Source organism: Calliphora vicina, chromosome 1 (genome assembly GCF_958450345.1).
Source record: "Calliphora vicina chromosome 1, idCalVici1.1, whole genome shotgun sequence".
NCBI classification, from domain to species: Eukaryota; Metazoa; Arthropoda; class Insecta; order Diptera; family Calliphoridae; genus Calliphora; species Calliphora vicina.
The window spans coordinates 12,561,590-12,578,101 of NC_088780.1; the positions used below are offsets into that span (position 1 = coordinate 12,561,590).

The window sequence follows — 16,512 nt, forward strand, 5'->3', positions numbered from 1 at the left end:
TTTGTGTTTTTTGTCGTGAGTCACAAGCCACAAATCTTTTTGTATGTTTTTTCTCTTTGGATTTTAAGTTTTTCTTAATTTATTTTTGTTTTGTTTTTAACATTTGTCACATTCCTAGTACATACATAGTTTTTGCTGCATTTGCATTTCGAGTTTGTTCATAAATCATTTTGTTAAAATTAAAATTAACCGTTTGAATGTTAGGAAGTTTGTTAGAATTTTTTTAAACGGGAAAGAAGTAAGATGCAAGTGCGTTTTATAGCATATTAATATTAAAGTCAGGTAACTGGCGTAAAATAAACTATGCTGTTACTCCAAAGTAAAGATGTCTGAAGTATTCAAATCGGGTGATCTTTCAGGCAACTGAAAGTCGCCAAAACCATTGACGCTCAGCAAAATATTTGAAGGTTCATCGTCACACTGTTCCAAAAGCCATTAAACAGTATATGGAAGACTTGAACATTGAAAGAAACCCGGGATCACGGAAAAAAAATAGGTCAAACAGATATTGCTAAGGCAAAATAAGACGAACGAACTACTCTATCGAAGAGCACCCAACACTCCTATCCGAAAATCAGCTCATAAAGTTAAATGATCTGATTCTTTTGCGTGCAGAGCCAAAGCTAATGCTGGTTTGAAGTCCAATGACTTCAAAAAACCCCAAGGAAAGATGTCTGAAGCATTCAAATCGGTCGATCTTTCAGGCAACTGAAAGTGCCAAAACGAGACACGGTGAAACTCATTCTTAAAATCACTATTGATGCATAGCAAAATATGGGTAGGTTCATCGTCACACTGTTTCAAAAGCCATTAAACAGTATAATGAAGACTTTTAGAAAGAAAACCTGGATCAGGAAGAAAAAAGGTATAACAGATAGTACTAAGGCAAAACAAGACGAACAACTCATTCAAAGAGCACCCAACACTTCTATCAGAAAAACAGCTCGTAAAGTTAAATGATCTGATTCTTTTGTGCGCATAGCCAAAGCTAATGCTGGTTTGAAGTTCAATGACTTCAAAAAATCCCAAGGAAAGAATTCTGAAGCATTAAAATCGGGAGATCTTTCAGGCAACTAAAAATCGCCCAAACGATACACGGGAAAACTCATTCTTAAAATGTCTATTGACGCACAGCAAAGTATTTGAAGGTTCCTCGTAAAAAATTTTCAGAAGCCATTAAACAGTATAATGAAGACTTTTACATTGAAAAAAACCCGGGATCAGGAAGAAAAAAGGTTTAACACGCAAAAGAAGACAAACTACTCTTTCGAAGAGCACCCAACACTTCTATCAGAAAAGCAGCTCGTAAAGTTAAATGATCTGATTATTTTGTGCGCAGAGCCAAAGCTAATACTGGGTTGAAGTCGTATAAACTTCAGAAAGTTCTAGATCGCAATCCGATAAAGAACTTAGAAGCAAGAAAACGAGCGGAAAGTAAACATCGCCCAGGCCAACCATAAAAGTATGAAGAAGATTGATGTCAAACTCAACAAGAGCTTGCAAAATCATTGGGACCTACTCCCCATTTTCAGAAGGGGGTGTGTTTCAGGCTACATGATCAATGTAGTGTAATTCAAGCTGAGATTTCAGCGATTAAAAGGGCGGTACACTGGATGAAGTACTATAGGCTATTTGGTCTGAATATTCGAATATGTACTTACAGTAAGCCTGCTATCAAATCCCTATCTGGCGTCTACTCGACATCCTGATTGGTACTTGAATGCCGGGTATCTCTTAATGAGATGGCGACACATTCTAACCTGGAGTTATTCTGGGTGCCTGGTCACTCTAGTGTACCTGGCAATGCTATTGCGGATGAACTGGCCGAAAAAGGCTCATGTTTACAAATTGATGAGATCGATCTTTTGGTCGGTTTACCTTTATTTTGCTGTAAGTCAGTCATACAGCGTAAATTATTTGAGTCTGCTCAGCTCAGATGGTCTAATCTGACAAATTGATTGATATCGAGACTCACATTTCCCGTCTTTGACTATCATAGGTCAATGTCCCTCATGGGGCTACCACGGGCTCTGATATCAGTGCTTACGGGGCACTGTCTGATTGGTGCGCATGCTAGGAGACTGAATAATCCATATAATGACTTCTGTAGGAGTTGCCATAATTAAGACGAGGATGAAACAGTTGAACATCTCCTCTGTCTTTGCCCTGCTCTATCAGGGGCTTGGACTGCGACAATAGGCAGTCCTTTTTTGCACGGCCTAGCGGATCTATCTAATGTGGATGTCAGGAAGATGGATTCGTTCATTCGTGCGTCAGGTTGGTTCGGCACTGAACCCATTTATGACATGTGAAGGACCTCTTGAGGACCTGAACATGATCCTTAGGGTATCACAAAGGGACCAATTCATGGACCCAAGTGAGCTGGTTGATACTAGCTGCCTTTATAACCTAACCTACTCAAGCAGCAATTTCAAAACGTTTGCGAGCAACAGGATTCATCCAAACGCAGGGAAATTGGCTACCATACGAATTAAAGCCGATAGTCCTTGAAAGACGATTTAGCATGTCCGCGATGATGCTTGAACGCTATAAAAGACCATAATTTTTAAGCCAAATATCCATAAAGCTAAGGTAATTCTCTGTATTTGGTGGGACCAAAAGGGTCCTATCTATTATGAACTGCTGAAATATGACTAGACCAGCACAAGGAACCTGTACCGAACGCAACTGATTCGTTTGAAGCATGCATTGCCCCTAAAACGCCCAGAATATGCGACCAGATATGAAACCTTAATATTTCATTGGCCACATATTCTAATACCTGTTAAAAAGTATTTAGAATGAATTGATTGGGAAGTTTTGCCTCACCCGCTTTATAGTCCAGACCTTGCCCCGTCCGACTTCTATTTGTTTCGATCTAAGCTGAACGCCCTCTTTGGGATACGCTTCACTATGGAACAGAGTATCCGATATTGGCTTGATTCGTTGTTGGCCTCAAAAGATAAGCAGTTCTTTTGGCTTGGAATCCCTATGTTGCCAGAAAGATGGGAAAAGGTCATAGCTAATAATGGCCAATACTTTGAATAAATTTATATTGTACAAATGTATCAAAATAAATGTTAAAAATTGGAAAAATTTCCCCACAAAGTATATATGTATATTGTGGATCGTTATAGATAGCGGAGTCGATATAGCCATGTACGTCTGTATGTTGAAATCAACTTTCCGTAGCCAACAAACTGATCAAAAACTGAAATTAAATGATTATATGAAAACTTGATGTAAATATAGACTTTTCATAAAATCGTCTAATCGCACTTTGCCATTTTTATAATCAAAAATCACCAAAATGCCGATAAATCGGCAAATCTGGCAACAATGCTACCAATGCATACATTGTTAAGCTAATCCTTCCATTTGAATAATTCCACAATAAAGCCATCATAAACTATATAATTTTTATAACCGTAACAAACAAATTGAATTTTGAAACTTTAAATGAAAAAAAGGGGTGAGAATGTCTTAAAATAGAAACCAGTTTCTCATTAATGTTATCATTATAAAAGAGATAAGTGTGCCAAGGTAATAATTAATACTCCTCTTTCTACTGCTACAAAACAAAATAAAAAAAAGGATATTTTCGCATATTATAAGGCTTGTTTAGCGATTTACTTAAAGATCCTGTTGGTTGCTTTAGAGAGCACACCTGCTTGTCATGCTTCAAATATTACATTTCATTACGAATTTGAGTATATTTTTAGTTTCTTTAACTGTCACGTAGTCAGACGTAATGAACTGAACTGGTTTCTTTAAATTCAAAAATTAAATAATGTGTGATGCCTTGTTTAATAAACATTCGTAACTTGAAATTCATTGTGAATTTATTTTATAAGGCGGAAAATCTTGTGTTTTATGAAACTTCTTAGTTCAGTATTCTTAATTTAGTTGATGGTTTTTTACAGGGGGTCAGTTTTAAGCCAGCCAAACAAACACAAAATTGCTGGCGAAATGTTATTTGACATTTTAAAATGCAAGCTGCTTTAAAATGTTGCATTGTTGCAACACAAACAAACCCCCCGTTCGAGAGCCTAATTCATATATTGTATCATATTTTCCTTTTTATTGTCCTTAATTTTTTCCTTATTTTTAATAAAATTGTGAAAAGCTGCTGTTTCTCTGCTCCCATATTAAACTGTAATGTATCCTTGTTTGCTTATCGCCTGGTTTTTTTCTTCTTTTCTTTTCAACCACGTGCCAATTTAAATAACTTCTTTTCAAGAAATTGGGAGAATATGTTTAGTTGGTCATTTGGTTTGCTAACAATTTTATTCTCGATAATATTTAATTTAATCACTCCTATCGCGAATCAATATTTCACATGAAATATGTTCCCTTTTCCCATTTTTCGTTCATAAACTTTGTTCACTTGAAAAAATTCCCCATGTTGGGAAATTTTTAGATGAAATTTTGTAAACAATAAACAGCTGTTACGAACAAAATCAACTATTGTGAATGGAAAGTTCATGGGGAATTTCATGATAGCAATTTGCCCTTCGAGGGAAATGGATATTTCATGGGAACATAAATTTCACATGTTTTTCATATTTAAGCAAAACTATAAGGTTTGGTTGAAGTCTATCTATAGAGCGTAAGGAGTGCCGTAAAAAACACTTTGTCAGACACTGTGTCATCTCTTCAGTGCAGAGAAGCAAAGTATTTAAGTTTAGGTTTTGAAGATTGACCCCACCGACCCCTCAGGAACGGCGCTAAATAGACTCAAAAGGGAAATCATTTAAAAATTATATATTCCTGAGATACGCCACTTTGAAACCATACAGCGACACTCCTTAGGAGTCTTTGGTTCCATCGACATACTCCCCTGTAACGATCACAGTCAATTAAAGTGATCGTAACCTCACGATCAAATTGCAGAAATGTTTTAGAATTCTAACTGGCTGTTCCGAAGGAAACGATATTTCAGAAGGGCATAGAGAGGAAGTATTTGAGTTTAAGTTTTGACGACGGATCCAACAGATCCCTCAGAAGCGATGCTCCTTAGGGATCTTTGGTCCCATAGACATAATCCTCTGTAACGCCTATACGGTTACGATCACAATCAATTAAAGTGATCGTAACCATACGATCAAATTGCAGAAATGTTTATAGAAATCTAACTGGCTGTTCCGAAGGAAATGATATTTCACAAGAGAAGTATTTGAATTTAGGATTTGACGACGGACCCATCAGATCCCTCAGAAGCGACGCACAGTGGTATGAGAACAAAAAAAGAGGGAAATAAATCTGAAACTTCTAAACCCTTAGTCCGATTTGAATGAAATTTCACATGCGCAAAGAGGAAGTGTAGTCGAGTTTAAGTTTTCAATTTTGAGCTCATGAGCTTAACAGGAGCGGGACCAGAGGTCCCCAAAGTAGGACACCTCGGGTTTGTTCAATATTAAAAAATTATCCTATTTCAAAAAACATTACACATATAGAATCTTCTTGCCGAGCACTACATAAAACCTCGTCTTAGCTTTCAATTATCTCTTATAGCTTAGGAGATATTCGCATTTGAAAATAAAATTTTCAAAATTTTTACCCACCCTACTCCAGTTTTTTGATGACCGCGATTCCAAATATTTCCCGATTTTCTTCATTTTTCTTTTGTAGGATTAACATTAATGTATATATATCAAATAAAGAAAGAATTCTTTAAAAATCATGACTGAATCCAAAGTTACATGCATTTGAATTTAAAAAATTTAAAAAAGGCAATTTTTCGAAAAAAGTACTTTTATTCTTTTTAAGTTATCTAAAAAATTTCTAAGAGGATGTATAATGAATTTGTACTATTTGAAAATCTAACTTTACATCAAATATTTTAAATGAAAAAAAAATTGATAATTTTTGATACCGAGGGGACCAGGTCCATTGAAATAACGCCTATTTTTCATGTAAAATTCAACTTTAGAGCAAAAATTCTCAAATCGCATAGTCGATATCAAAATATAATAACCTATTTTAGATGGCCCATTATGTTCTTAATTATTTTGTAACCCCGCCCCCTGGTATGGATATTATAGGCAAAAAACAAAAAAATCCCATTTTTTGGATTTTTCAAGAGTTTTTTGGGAATTGTGGAATACTTGATAACAAATTTCAAAATTTGTTTTTATTTTTCCATTTTAAATAGAAAAGTCTACATAACTGTGAAATTTAATTAAAAAATATTCATAAATAAAAATTTTATTTCAATTTGAAAAATTAGTATCTACTCAAAAACTCAATAAAAAGCATTTTTTTTCATATTTTTCAAAAAAGTATTCCATGAATTATTTAATTGTCAAAAGTTATATATATTTTTGAAAAGTAGACAAAATTCTCTATCCATTGATGTATAACATGTCTACCTTGTGTTTTTTATGTGGCAAATTAATTAGAGAAAACTTAACTTTAGAAGTTATAGATTTGTTTCCCTCTTTTTTTTCTCATACCACTTGGTTCCATCGACATACTTCCCTGAAACGCCGATACGATCACATTCAATTAAAGTGATCGTAACAATACGATCAAATTAAAGAAAGAGTGCTGATATGAAGTGGAAAACAAAATTCGTTGCAAATTCACAATAATTTTCTGTCGTACATTATTCTTGGTGGCTTAACAGAAATAATAATTTATTAAACAAGTAACTGAACACAAAATTATGTTCTTGTAATTACACCTTAACGAAAATTACTTATGAAATAACAACAAGTACAAGTAGTACCTACAACTAACACTGAAATTACCAATAATCATCATATGTATTCCTGTAAAGTACGTGACACTCGTTTTTCTTATATCGGTTTTGAAACTAGCAGCATAATTGTAGCAATAATAATCGTACACTTACTTTCCAGGTTCTTCTAAACATATTTTAATTAAAATTGAAATTTTGTAAAATTTTTTTTTTATTTTTAATTTATGTAAACGTTTATTTATTTCAATAATTTATGTTCACAACAAATGAAGAAGGGTTAGGTTTACTCTATATTGATGTTAAGGGTTGTCATTTATACAATAAATAACTGGTTAAACGTTTGCTACTAAAACATAAATTATAATAAAGTCTGTGACCTTCTCAAGGTTAATTGTATAATTTTTTTTACATAAAACTATTATTATTTATTAAAAAAAATAATAAAAAAAAAAATTTTCCACTCAAAGGCCCCGACGAGATTCGAACTCATGATCTCCTGTTTACTAGACAGGCGCTTTAACCAACTAAGCCACGGCGCCTTATAACAACCGTTAGCCAATAAAATGTTGTAAGTTGCAGCATAATGTTTGTGTTTTATTTTTATTCTTTAGTTTAGAATCTAACATAAATAGAATTTTCTAATCTAATAGATAGATGACAAGCATGACAAGTTAGGCCATAAATAGTGCATCCGTATTTTGACGCAATTGTTATGTGTGTGGAATGTGTTATCATTAAAAGGTGTTTGAAATTTGAATTGCTGGAAATATAAACAAATTATTTATAGAATCTTAGAACGAAAATAGAAAAGTCTGTGATCACTTATAGGTCTTAATAAAAATCGATATTTTTTCATAACTTGAGGGGAAATAATGAAAATATTTATCACAGATCCTACCAAAAATCGATATAAATAAAACATTCAAAAATTTACATCGAAAAACATTAAATAACTCAGCTGATCGTTTTGAATTACGCTAAAAATCGGGTTCCCGCCAGTATTCGTTATTCGAGAAATATTTAGTGGAATACCGAATATTTTTAGGTAAACAAAATTTAATTTTTTTTTAATTGTTTTTCCAAATTTTTTTTTTTTAAAAATTTTGTTAAAAAAAATTTTTTAAATTTTTTTTTTTTAGTTTTTAAATTTTTTTTGTTTGAAAAAAAATTTATGACAAAAAAAATTTTTGATGAAAAAAAAATTCGGGTTAAAAAATATTTTTCCCGATTTTGACCCATTGTAGGTCCAACTTACTATAGCCTTATCTACATGGTTGCAATGGACTTTGAAATATCTATCATTAAATATCCATATTGTCTATATTAATGACTTAGTAATCCAGATATAGATCAAAAATAGGTTAAAAATTGAGGTTGTCCCGGTTTTTTGCTCATATCTCCGTTATTTATGGACCGATTATGCTGATTTTAAATAGCAAACTTCTCGAAAGCATGTCTGACAGAATTATTGAAGATTTGGATTTGGCTATTTAAAATCAGCAAAATCGGTCCACAAATGGCTGAGATATGAGGAAAAAACCAGGACAACCTCGATTTTTGACCTATATCTGGATTACTAAGGCATTAATATAGACAATGTGGATATCTAATGATAGATATTTCAAAGACAATTACAACGACGTATATAAGACCATAGTAAGTTGGACGTACAATGGGTCAAAATCGGAAAGAATATTTTTTAACCTTAATTTTTTAATTAATGTTTTTTAAATTAATAAATCTAGAAACTAGTCACATAAAGTGGGAACTGACTAAGGCCGATTTGATATTTTTATTATGATTTTTTTTAAATTAATTAATCGTGAAATATATAATAAGGCAGCTGTCAAAATCATGGTTTAGCACAAAGAATTAAAATATTGACAGTTACAATAGATTTAGGGTTTTTAATTTCCCGATCTTCCCGGGTACCCGGCTATTCCCGAAATAAATAATGATACTGTAAAGTAGGAATATTTTGGCCAAATTTCATATAAAAACTTAGTGTTATAATTATTAAATATCAGAGCTTCGAATTAATTCATAAAATTTTAGCTTAATTCACTAAAATCTTAATCCGTAATTAAAAGACGTCAGCCTTTCATTCCATAAATCCATTCCTAATATTTAATTTTTTATATTCATTCCAAAGTCTTTGTTTAAACTGAATTAATTTTAAAGTTAATTAATAACAGAATTTATTCAAACTTTGAATGATTAAATTTTTGTTAAATCAAATCATTTACAAAATTAATTGAAAAAATTGTCTTACGGCCATTTTCACAATGTACGATTAAAAGTTAACGTGAACTTTAACCGCAAGTTAGGCTAATATGAATTTCACAATGTACGATTAATTATTAACTGACACTATTTAACAACAAAGTTGCTGTTAAATATAACCGAATAAATTTCGCCGGTTAGCATCTTAATTGTAAGAAATATAATAAAAGAACATGGAAAAACATTTATATTTTTGTAATATTTATAATTTTTAAAAGTGTAAAGCGAAGAAAAGTAAATATTGCACAGGGTGATCCATATACCACCCGGATATTGTACTTACAAACCAAACAACAAATGTGCACTTTTCCTTGTTGGTTTTCAGTAATTGTTGTTCAGTTTGTTCTGTAAATTTTACAGTTAGGTACCTTAATATTTTTGAGTTTTATACGTTTTTGATTATACCACTAAGAAAACACAAATTATTATTTTTTATGCCGTCTTTTAGACAATTTTTTATATTTCAATCTTTCATTACACTATTTTTCGTAAACAAATGTATGCATTATTGCCATACTTTCTACTGAATGCTTCGGTTAAGTAATCAAACGATGGTGAAACGTAAATCGGTAACCGTTGGTTAAATGGTCCCCGTTTCCGGTTAAAATGAAATAATCGTACATTGTGAAAATGGCCGTTAAACCTTTTTGTACTAGATTTTAATTGAAGAAAAATTTAATCATTTAATACATTTTTGAAGCTATTTTGTTACGGATTTAAAGAAGAAATTTAATGAAATTAGAATGATTCAATATGAAATAAATTCTATAAATAATGAATTCTCTTTTTAAATTTTCATACGAAAAACCCCAAATACATTAATAATAATAAGTGGTCTATTATTGCTAAGATATAAACAAAAAACTGTAAAAAAACTTTTCTAACTTGTTTTCTATGTATTTTCGTCAGTTTTTAATTCCCGGGATCCCCGACTAAAAATCCCGGGAATCGTGTAGTGAAAAATTGGCAAAATTCCCGGGAAATTTGTACCGGGAATTTCCGGGATAAAAACCCTAATTAGATTGCTTTATTACGTTTTGTAGTAACAATTCCTCTAACAAAGTTAAGAACATTTTCGAATCATTAGTATTCACTGATATTTAAATAATTATCAATAAAAATTGTTTTTATAAGATAAATAGATAAATCGTAAATTAAAAATGATTTAGAGTGAATATAATGAAAATCTGTGATCAGTAATATTTTCAACAAAAAGTCGATTTTTTTAAAAAAATATGACAATGTGTAAAAATTCATGATCTTTTTTTAGTTGAAAAAAATCTTACAATTTGGCAATGAATATATTTTTAGCACAAATCATAAATATTAGAAATAAAATTAGTGCCAGCAACAAAACAATGAAATTTATGTACATAGATGCGTGCGAATAAATATACAAACTACGTACATATTTAAATAACAGTATTTATTTATAAATTTCCCATAACACTTAAAATAGACCAATAAAAACTATAATAAAATGAGCAACACTGAACATACAGCTCGGCACAGACGAACAGTATTTTAAATCGATGCGGCAAATGGCGCCGTGGCTTAGTTGGTTAAAGCGCCTGTCTAGTAAACAGGAGATCGTGAGTTCGAATCTCGCCGGGGCCTTTACAGTGGTTGCATTTTTTTTATAATTTTTATTCTTTTTTTTTTTATTTTTTTTTAAATGAATTTATTTTGATTTTTAGTTTAATTACCATAAAATTACTTTTAACGTTATTTGTATGCATTGAAACAAACTATTTTATTAAGCAGCAATTAAAGTGTCACTTGTAATTGACTGTTAGATTTTTTTAAACTACTGATCAATCATTTTGTTTATTTTTATTTTTTTTGTTAAGGAAAACTAGTATTTTTTTCCAATAAGTAGATTTCGATTTTGTACGATAATAAATTTATATAGGCAAATTGGTTTTTGTAATGGTGGCAAATACTGTGTTTATTTATTTTATTTTTTCTCTCTTACATTTTCAGTGCCTGTTGCAATTTGCCAAAACAGCAGCAACAGTTAATGTCGATCAAATTGTCAGTTAGAGATCGATCAACTACAATTTAAAATTTAAATACACTTAAAACACGCTATGAGAAGATTATTTGTTTGTACAGACTAAATTGTATGTTCAATGTACAATGTAAAATAGTAAAATAAAACATTAAAATCTGATGAAACAGATTAAACTACAAGTTAAAATAAAATTATCTTAAGACATGGCAAAAGATGAGAGTTTACATGGCATTAGGAGATTGGAATTTAGTTTTACAACTGCTCTCATCTCATACATTATTTGTATCAACAACAAATTATTACATAAAAATTGAAAGAGGCTTAACAAAGCATGATTATCAGTTGATTTTGTTCATGTTCCAATGTCGCGTTCTGGTACCAAAATAATCGTTTGTTATCAGTACTCCGAGATTGTTGTAATAAAGTGGCTATCAAATTGTAATTCAAATCAAAATTAAGAGGCTTTAACTAAAAAACAAGTTTCTGCATATAATAATCACTCTAAACATTTTATTTTGATTTTTAAAGTGTGTCACGTTTGAGATCGTAAATGTGTTTCTGGCATAAATCAAGATCATTTAAGAATTGTGTCTTATCTATCTTAGTTTATGAGTTATAGGACGTTAAAGCAATTTTCTATAATAGTAAATATGTGATATAATTAATAAATTATCAGGTTGTACGACTAAAAATGGGGGATTTTTTTTAAAATATTTTAGCTTTTATTTTGAAACATTTGTACAATATAAATTTATTCAAAGTATTGGCCATTGTTGGCTATAACCTTTTCCCATCTTACTGGCAACATATGGATTCCGAGCCAAAAGAACTGCTCATCTTTAGAGGCCTAGAACGAATCAAGCCAATATCGGATACTCTGTTCCAAGGTGAAGTGTATCCCAGAGAGAACGTTATGCATCGATCAAAAAAAAAAATAGTAGTCGGACGGGGCAAGGTCTGGACTATAAAGCGGGTGGAGCAAAACTTCCCAAACACTTAATTTTAAATACTTTTTAACAGACATTGCAACATGTAGCCGAGCGTTGTCATGATGAAATATTACAGTTTCAGGTCTGGCCGCATATTCTTGGCAAAAAAATCGGTTGCTATCACGAATCTGTTTTCTCAGTGCAGCTCATAAACGTTTGTAAACGTTTTGAAATTGCTGATTGAGTAGCTCCCACTGATTTTGCAAGCTCTTGTTGAGTTTTACAACAATCTAGGTTCTAGGTCTTCAAACTTTTTTGGCTGGCCTGGGCGATATTTGTCTTCCATATCAAACTCACCACTTCGGAACCGCACAAACCATCTCACGCACTTTGAAATCAATGAAACACGTTCACTATAAGCTTTGGTGAGCAATCAATGTGCAGCGGCACTATTTTCCCAGTTAAAGAAGTAATGCAAAACTTCCCGCATATGACGCTTTTTTGACTGAAAATTCTACATTTTAGAGGCAAAAAAAAACTTTGTTGTTTCATCTATAATTTTCAATAACTAAGTTAGAATTAATGACAGATATGTAGCCTTCAAAATGATATAAAAGTTATTAAAAACAAAAACCTAGTTCAGAAAATACGCCACCTATTGTAAGTCCCGGATTTTTAAGTCATAAATCAAATATATAAAACAATAGAAGATAATAAATGTCAAGTTGTTTGTACTATAAGTTGAATTTACTTCACTAATTGGTATTACATGACTGAAAAATATGTCACGTTACGAATGTCGCATGATAAAACATACTAAAAAGGTTGTAAAATAAAAGCCAATGAAAATATTTTCACAATAAAACTCTCAATTCATAGCTTAATTTTACCATTTTAATTAAAACAAAATGTCTTTAATAAATTATGTTCCAATTTGCTGGTTTTGCATTATTCTAGAGGTAGTCACGTTCGGGACACCATATTTCTAGTTAACTAATGTTGGAAACAGCAAAATCTATATTGTGCTAAAAATATAATATAGAAAAATGTAAATAAGAGACAAAAATTTCAGATTTCTTTATTTTTTTCACTTTAAAGGCATACGAATGTCACGTTCGGGACTGTGGAAATGCCCATATAAGATTGCCAGAATTTTTGTATCATCAAATGATTCAGATATGATAAACATTTAAGTAATCAAGCTTATAACAAGCAGAAATCGAAAATCCATAATTGCTGAAGTTGCAAGTTTGGAGATTTATAAATAAGCAAACTAAAAGCTAAACTAAAACTAATCTAATATATTAGATTTTTTAATGAAATTTAAATAAATTTACTGCTAAATCTATTAAAAAGTATAGAAATAATAGAAAATTTTGGTAATGTCCGATAAAAACATTAAAATCATGCAAAAAAAAGAACACTTTCACGTGTTTTCCACAAAGGCCCCGACGAGATTCGAACTCATGATCTCCTGTTTACTAGACAGGCGCTTTAACCAACTAAGCCACGGCGCCATATGAAATGAGGGTGGCAAATTTCTAACGAGTAAATTTGTAAAGATGCCAGATTGTTTTTTTCTAGTTAGAATGGAAAAAAATTCTATGAATAACGGTAATTGTAAGGCGCCGTGGCTTAGTTGGTTAAAGCGCCTGTCTAGTAAACAGGAGATCATGAGTTCGAATCTCGTCGGGGCCTTTGTGGAAAACACGTGAAAGTGTTATTTTTTTTATTATTATTTATATCTAATAGGAAATTACTTTTATTTAATTAAATTTAGGGTCTGTTTTCATTGTTTTTGTTGCCCTTAAAGGGCTATGTATGTTATTGTTACTGACTTCTCTTGGTTTATGTAGCATAATTATTAACAACAACAAGAGGAATGTTCTGAAGTTTGTTGTATATTCAAAATTGTTTAATTTAAATTCTATATATAAGATTTTGTTGTCTTATTTCATTACACTATATATATATTCATATTGATATGATAATCAAAAATCGGTTCATATATAGGGCGCCGTGGCTTAGTTGGTTAAAGCGCCTGTCTAGTAAACAGGAGATCATGAGTTCGAATCTCGTCGGGGCCTTTGAGTAGAAAAGTATCTTCCACAAAGTGCTTGATTTTTTTTGTATTTAAAAACAGTTTATCATCAATTTAATTGAAAACTATAAATTGATTGACAATTATATTGAAAGATATTTCATGTTAAACAAAATTATAACAAATATGAATAAAATATAAAGATAATGAAAACATACTAGATGCAATTTTATAGATATAGAATATCTTATCAATATATATGGTAGATATGGAGAAAAACATATATTTTTTACCTGGTAAAGTTTATAAATAATATTTAGTTGCTTTTACCAGCTAAAGTTTTCAATTAAACCTTAAATGGATATAAAGTGCTGCGGCGTTCATAGGGCGCCGTGGCTTAGTTGGTTAAAGCGCCTGTCTAGTAAACAGGAGATCATGAGTTCGAATCTCGTCGGGGCCTTTGAGTGGTAAAAGCACTTTCCCTTTCGAAAGAGCTTAATTTTTTAATTATATTCAACACTTGACATCAGAGAGTCTCAAATAAAAAAAATGGACATTAAAAAACCCCTAAAATATGTATAAGGGAACATCAATCAATCTCCCAATAAATAAAACTTATGTGAGAAAATTCTTATCAAACAAAGTCTAAACATGTGGAATATTTTTGGGAATCTGAAACAGACCCGATGTAATGTTTTTTTTGTACCCTTATCATTTGTCATACCGTTTATAATTTCTATATTTTTTTTCATTTGCGACCCCATAAACAATTGGTAAATTCACGAGGTCTCTTATAAGTCATATTGTCATAATGTCCTAATATATCACGACACGGCAGCTCGGCTTAACCTACTCTTAGGCTTTTGGCGCAGGTCTCTGCTGATTGGTTACGATAACACAATAAACATAGCATACAAAGTAGTATTATTTTAGGACATTTTTAGTTTGAAAAGCAATAAAAACCATTGTGAAATATTAGGACATTATGACAATATGACATGATAAGAGACCTTGTGAATTGGCCAAATATTTATTCTGGATCATTGTACATAACTTTCATACATGATTGATACATGAATATATCCGCTATAGTCCAACATAGATTGTTATTAAATATCGAGAAAATCGGCCCACAAATGGCTGATATATGTATATTCCTATTTTCACCAAAAATTTTTGCCGCCGTAACTAGTTGGCGCCGTGGCTTAGTTGTTTAAAGCGCCTGTCTAGTAAACAGGAGATCATGAGTTCGAATCTCGTCGGGGCCTTATAGTGGAAAAGCACATTCGTTAAGAAAGTCTTCTTTTTTTAGGAAGTTCAATTCAAAGAATTATAATAAAAGGAAGGGAAAGGAGGAAAGTAAGTAGGTAGGGCAGGTCCACTAACTAATTATTACAAATAGTTAGATAGGTCCTCCTTAAAAGATATCAAGCAGGGTCTCATTATAATGATTTTGGGAAGTTTTTTTTAACATTGCCGGTAATCTAGGAGAGACAAAGTTTTATTTAAATATTTAATTGATTTAGTTATGAATACGATACATATTTGTGCCGTTTTAATATCGCGGATAAATAATTGGCGCCGTGGCTTAGTTGGTTAAAGCGCCTGTCTAGTAAACAGGAGATCATGAGTTCGAATCTCGTCGGGGCCTTTGTGTGGAAAAGCGCATTCGCCAGAAAGTGCTTCTTATTTTTTACGAATTTTAATTCGCAGAATTGGAAAGGAAGATGTGGAACTAAAGTAGGGCGGTCAGAGCGAAACTTATTGATTAAGATGCTGAGAAGTTTTGAATTAAAGTTGTCGGTAATTTAGGATATACATGGATATAAACCAGACAGACCCATGCAATGAATTTTTATTTAAATATTGAATTGAAATTTACATTTTTTCAAGTAGTAGTTATGAATACGATACATATTTGTGCCATTTTAATATCCCGGACAAATAGTTGGCGCCGTGGCTTAGTTGGTTAAAGCGCCTGTCTAGTAAACAGGAGATCATGAGTTCGAATCTCGTCGGGGCCTTCGTGTTGAAAAGCACATTCCCTAGAACGTGCTTTATTTTTTTAGGAAGTTAAATTTGCTGAATTGCCAAATTAGTGTAGTTTGGTGTGAAAGGGAAGGAATGTAACTAAAATAGGTCGGACACAGCGCAAGTTATCTATCTATATATATAGAAATGAAATGGTCCATGTATGTAATGTCATCACGTAAGAACCGCTGGAGTGATTTGGCTGACTTTTATACCCTTCAGCTTCGTGAGAAGGGTATATATAAGTTTGTCATTCCGTTTGTAATTTCTACATTTTTCATTTCCGACCCTATAAAGTATATATATTCTGGATCCTTATAGATAGCGGAGTCGATTAAGCCATGTCCGTCTGTCTGTCTGTCCGTCTGTCTGTTGAAATCAATTTTCTGAAGACCCCAGATATCTTCGGGATCCAAATCTTCAATAATTCTGGCAGACATACTTTCGAGAAGTTTGCTATTTGAAATCAGCAAAATCGGTCCATAAATAACGGAGATATGAGCAAAACACC

At 31.9% G+C, this 16,512-nt stretch overlaps 1 protein-coding gene and 9 non-coding genes across 10 annotated transcripts in view; 8 read left to right on the forward strand and 2 right to left on the reverse strand.

Moving 5' to 3' along the window:
* LOC135949215 (uncharacterized) overlaps positions 1-16,512 on the forward strand; it is a 97,805-nt gene that overhangs the window by 46,242 nt on the left and 35,051 nt on the right. The gene's annotated exons all lie outside the window — the stretch shown is intronic.
* On the reverse strand, positions 7,169-7,242 carry TRNAT-AGU (transfer RNA threonine (anticodon AGU)). The gene has a single exon. It is a non-coding gene; the product is annotated as a tRNA-Thr (tRNA).
* Positions 10,530-10,603, forward strand: TRNAT-AGU (transfer RNA threonine (anticodon AGU)). Its single transcript has one exon. It is a non-coding gene; the product is annotated as a tRNA-Thr (tRNA).
* Positions 13,373-13,446, reverse strand: TRNAT-AGU (transfer RNA threonine (anticodon AGU)). Its single transcript has one exon. It is a non-coding gene; the product is annotated as a tRNA-Thr (tRNA).
* On the forward strand, positions 13,554-13,627 carry TRNAT-AGU (transfer RNA threonine (anticodon AGU)). The gene has a single exon. It is a non-coding gene; the product is annotated as a tRNA-Thr (tRNA).
* On the forward strand, positions 13,943-14,016 carry TRNAT-AGU (transfer RNA threonine (anticodon AGU)). The gene has a single exon. It is a non-coding gene; the product is annotated as a tRNA-Thr (tRNA).
* TRNAT-AGU (transfer RNA threonine (anticodon AGU)) lies at positions 14,357-14,430 on the forward strand. Its single transcript has one exon. It is a non-coding gene; the product is annotated as a tRNA-Thr (tRNA).
* TRNAT-AGU (transfer RNA threonine (anticodon AGU)) lies at positions 15,165-15,238 on the forward strand. Its single transcript has one exon. It is a non-coding gene; the product is annotated as a tRNA-Thr (tRNA).
* Positions 15,548-15,621, forward strand: TRNAT-AGU (transfer RNA threonine (anticodon AGU)). The gene has a single exon. It is a non-coding gene; the product is annotated as a tRNA-Thr (tRNA).
* Positions 15,921-15,994, forward strand: TRNAT-AGU (transfer RNA threonine (anticodon AGU)). The gene has a single exon. It is a non-coding gene; the product is annotated as a tRNA-Thr (tRNA).